Consider the following 5303-nt stretch of genomic DNA (forward strand, 5'->3'; position numbering starts at 1 on the left):
CAGACAGCGCCCACGTACGGGAGGGTCTGGTGGGGCAGACTTCTGGACACTGGCCGTGCTCCCACAGCTGCCACCTGCGCAGGCCTCCACAGCCGCACGCTGTCATCCAGGCCGCCGTCACAGCCACGGGACCCGCACCGCCCCATAAGCAGGCTCCCCACGTCAACCCTGCAGAAAGAAGAAGCCAGATGCTTGCTCTTCAAGTTGGTACCATGTGCGAACACACACAGGGCAGGAGAGTCCAGGCAGAAAGCCACACACGCACACACACTCACACACACACACACACACACACACACACCCAGCATCCACACTGACTCAGACGCCAGGCTGGGCCAGGGGACACTGGGGAGATTCCCCCAAAGGGAAGCCTTGCTGGTAACAGCAGCAGTGAACATGTAGCCATTTCGATGGACTTATGTCTGCCTCCTAAGCATTTACACATTTGTCCACTCGGGGACGGTCTCCCATTAAAAGGGGTAACACAACCCATCCCTTCACATTCTGCAGTGAGGTCCTCCCTGGAGGTGGCTGTTGTGATGGGCACCCGCCTCCCACCTCCTTCCCTTCAGACTCCCTGCTTCTGCTGGTCGCTGTCTGCAAACCCCAGTTGGCCAGTGGGGCCCCCGTCCTTCTGCACTGCTCCCTCAGGACTGTGTGTATGTGGACGTGTGTGTACAAGCATGTGTGTGCTCATGTGCGTGGGCGAGTACATGCACACAAACGAGTGTGTGTGTGCGTGCGTGTATGAGACCGTGTTAAGCACTGTCTTTCTCTTCCTAAGCCTATGGTGGTCCATATTAGGACCCCCTTCAACGTGACCATCACTTTCTGCTGTGAACCCCCTTGGTCCCTGTGCCCCCAGGTCAGTCCAGCACATGCAGAACAGGGCATGCACCCCGCCCTGCAGAGGTAACCCTCCCCAGGGCAGGTCTTCCTATGCAAGGGCTGCCTCCCTGTGCCGCTCAGACACTGACCGCCCGCTCTGGCTCCGGGGAGGGTGTGGGTGTGGGACGCAGAGGCCCAGACAGGGGGCCTTTCTCTGCACGCCTGCAGGAATTGGACTTTCCCTACAAGGACCAGCCCTCCTGGCCCAGAGAAACCAGCCTAACTGGCAGAGCAGGCTTTACAACAAATACTGCATCCCCCACGTGCTCCCCTGAGCCGCTGAGTCCCAGAGGCACTCCCTGCACTGCTGGCTGACAGGCAGGGATGCCTCCCAGGGCTGGACCCGAGCCCTAGGCCTCCGGTGGATCCTGGAGGCTTCACCAGGAGAGAAAGCAGCCACCCACCCTCGTCCACGGCACTTGAGAGTGGCCTTAGAATCTGTGGATGCCACAGTATACACTCTCTCCACTCTCAGCTTCCGGAAAGCACCCGGCGGAGCGTTCGGGGGTCAGAAGTAGGGATGCCTACGTGATGCCCTTCAGCAGGTGGGCCAGGCTCTGACCACCGGCAGACCTGCGAGCAGGGGGCTTTGTGCTCAAAACAGCACACAGGGTGTGAAGGCCCGAGCGTTGCCCACACATGCCGACCGTGAGCTGGTTTGAGACCTTGGACCCATGGATGCCGTGTGGTGGACTCTGTCACAGATCTTTCCTTTGTACATTCCACAGCTGGCAGAGTGTTTTCAGGTTTATTTGAGGTCTGAAAACAACCAACTTTTGAGACAGCTGTCATTAATTCCTCATTTTACAAATAAGAGGCCATGATTCAGAAAAGAGGCTGACCCAGATCTCTTATCTCACACCCCTGGCTCTTAGGCCTGACCGCCCCATAGAATCTTAAATGGAACCTTAAGAGTGCAGGCTCCCAGGCTCTATTCCTAGAGCATGGCCTTGCTGGTCCAGGTGGGGCCCAGGCCATAGGCCATGACGGTCTACACAGAGGCACCAAGAAGTAGGTGACTCACCACCCTGCTTCTTGGGGCTCTGACCTGGGGCACACAGAGCCACCAGGGATGTGGGGCAGGATGGTGAGGGTCACAGCCAGACCTGAGTTCCAGCAGGTTGGCTTCTCTGTTGGAAGCCAAGTGGTGCTGACAGCATTTTTATGCTGGGTCCTCGAGTGAGGCCCGCAGCAGTTCCACCACAGGTCAGCAATGAATAAGGGTCTTGGGTTCTCTTGACTGATAGAAATTGACTAGAAATCACTAATTTTCACTATTAAACCTCATCACTGTTGGTGACTTAAGTTCCAACATTTCGAACAGGGAAAGGTATAGCATGGAAAGCTCAAAGTCTGACAAAGGGGTAAACCCTCAGGGGAGAAGGCATCGGAACCTCGCTCAGCCCAAGATGACACCAAGGAAACTCTGGGACCTGGGCCTTGCTCGGGAGAAGAATCCAGGAGACACCAGCCTCGAAAGCTGCAACCAGCACCCATGCCCCTGGATGGTGTGGGGATGCCGGGCAGGGAACAAAGGCCAAGGTAATTTGTACCTGAAGCCATGCTCTCACAAACATCTCCCGGAGCCGTCACCAATCCTGGGAGCCTCATGTGAAAGACTCCCCTGAGCAGGGACTGAGGATCTCCGATGGCTTCCCCAGAGGCCGGGGCAGGGGCAGGCTGCGGAGTCTGAAGCGCGCACAGGATGGCAGAGTCAGCTCTGAGAAAGCCCCTTCCACAGGAGCCACCAGAGCCGGCTGCAGGTACGCGCGGAGCTAAGACAGGGCCTGGCCCCTGCGGAGACAGACAGTGTGCGCCTCCCCGACAGACGGCCCTGAGTGCGGCACGGCTGCAGGTTTGGCTCATGAGAATGGAAATTCTGGTAGATTCCATTCTTTGCAATCTCCATGGGAAAAGAAAAGCAGGAGCACAGTGCGCCTATGATTGTGTAACTTGTGTCGGGCCAGGTGTGTGGCCGCCAGGGGGTTCTCGATGCCAGGTGAGAACGTCCCTGCTCACACCTTGAGGGAACGTCCATAGTCACGAGGCCGGCCCTGCACGTGGCCACCGCATTCCTCCCGCACGTCCACAAGGGCGCATGCCACCTGCCCATCCTGAGCCAGGTGTTCAGGAAAGTGGGCGGTGGTCTGGCTGCACCCAGCAGCTGGCAGAAGCTGGAGATGCAGGAGGCCAGGTAGACACGGCCCCAGGGCTCAGGCAGTCTGCACCCCAGGGCTCAGGCAGTCTCCCGCCCCATGGCCCAGTGGTCTGCACCTCAGGGCTCAGGCACTCTGCACCCCAGGGCCAGGCACTTTGCACTCAGGCCTCAGGCACCCTGCACCCCAGGGTCGGTGGTCTGCACCTTAGAGCTCAGGTACTCTGCACCTCAGGGATCAGGCGCTCTGCATCCAGGGCCAGGCAGTCTGTACCCTAGGGCCTAGGGGTCCACACCCCCAGCACATCTTTCCTTTTCAGAATCTTAGCAGTGCTGCCCCGGGAACCATGGAGGGGAAGGAGACAGCCATCTTGAGAGGTTGCAGATACAGTATCTTCCTCTGGGAAATCTTTTTTTTTTTTTCTTTTTTATATTTTTTTTATTGGCATTTGATTTGCCAACACATAGTATAACACCCAGTGCTCATCCCATCAAGTGCCCCCCTCAGTGCCTGTCACCCAGTCACCCCAACCCCCCACCCCCCTCCACTTCCACTACCCCTTGTTTATTTCCCAGAGTTAGGGGTCTCTCATGCTTTGTCTCCCTCTAATTTTTCCCACTCATTTTCTCTCCTTTCCCCTATAATCCCTTTCACTATTTCTTACATTCAGCTTATGAGTTAAACCATATGATAATTGTCCTTCTCCAATTGACTTATTTCACTCAGCATCATACCCTCCAGTTCCATCCGCGTAGATGTCAATGCTGGGTATTCATCCTTTCTGCTGGCTGAGTCATATTCCGTCGTACATACAGGCCACATCTTTATCCATCCATTGTCGGAAGACGTCATGGCTCCTTCCACGGTTTGTTTATAGCAGCAATGTCCTCCAGGAAATCTTATTTTCACAACACGCCTGCATTATTAGGTCCTCTCCCAGGACCTCGGAGCAGCCCTTTCCAACCCTGAGCACTGAGATACCTTGTATTAGCTTCCTGGTGAATCGTCTCCACCAACAGAATCGTCTCCACCAACGGCCAACAGGAGAGTGAGAACCTGAGTATCGTTAGAGAGACAGACAGACAGACAGGGAGAAAGAGAGGTGGTGAGGAGGGAGGAAGACGGGACAGGGGAGGAGGGCAAGGGTGGAATTGAGTGGGGTGGTGGGCATGGAGGCAGATGGGAAATGCCCAAAACAAGGAACAGAAGTCACCTGCAGGGCCATGCCCACACACTAGTGTGAGTTCTGTCTGTGTCCCTACCCCGTCCTGTCCGCTCCCCAAGGCTGAGCCCTGGTCCGTAGTCCTCATCAGGGTCTCAGAAGGCCCCTCCACCCGCACACCGTCTCTCCAGCTCCCCTCCCACCACCACCTGTGGTTATCCCAGGGCCTAGAGGCTGGATCGTAGGTTCCCAGGGCCCTGGACTCGTCTGGTGCGTGAGGGAGGCTGGGGTGGGCCTGACGGAGACGGGGCTGTGCAGGCCTGACTGCGTCGGCCCACCGGGGACAGCTCTGCTGCACACCTTCTTGTGCATGCTCCCCATGCAAGTGGGCCCACGGCCCTCGCCGTCAGCGCCCGCTCCTACCCTCCCTCTCAGGGTCAGCCTCCCAGAGAACCACCTGCCTGGAGGTTCCTTCCGAAGACCCCAGTACCCACAGCACTTCACTCACATGCGCCCCGCGTGGCAGTGAGTATGCACAGTGCCGGGCGCTCATAGGCACATGCATTTAGATACTGAGAGCTGTTGCCCAACAGTTGGTCACTGAGGGGGTCTGGTCTGTCCCCCTGACTGCCTCCCACACGTGGGGGCTTCCAGCAGCCTGAGCAAACTGAAGAAATGACCTCGTTCCTATAGAGCCCCTGAGCCTGGAGGCGTCAGGGTTGGGGTCAGGGTCAGGGTCTGGGTCAGGGTCTGGGTCAGGGGTGTGGGGGTGGAGCACCACGCCGCAAGGATCCTGCCCACCCCTGCATCCCAATGCCCAGTGCCAGGCAGCCTCAAGGCACCGTGCTGAGTGCTGGGGTGTGTGTTGGGAGCCAGGCAGGCCAGGACGCCTGTCCCTACCCTGCCACCCCCTCCCACCCCGTCTCCTCACTTGCCCTCAGAACTGGCAGAGGCATCCCCACCTGTGCAGACCAGGGCTGCTGGCCACTGTAAGCGCTCCCTATGGCGGTCCCGGGGGTTTCCAGTGCGGTCACCATGTCCTGCATGTTCTGTTCCCCCTCCACGGGGGCTGATCTCTGCTCAGAAAGTCTGTGATT

Source organism: Vulpes vulpes, chromosome 1 (genome assembly GCF_048418805.1).
Source record: "Vulpes vulpes isolate BD-2025 chromosome 1, VulVul3, whole genome shotgun sequence".
Classification (NCBI taxonomy): Eukaryota; Metazoa; Chordata; class Mammalia; order Carnivora; family Canidae; genus Vulpes; species Vulpes vulpes.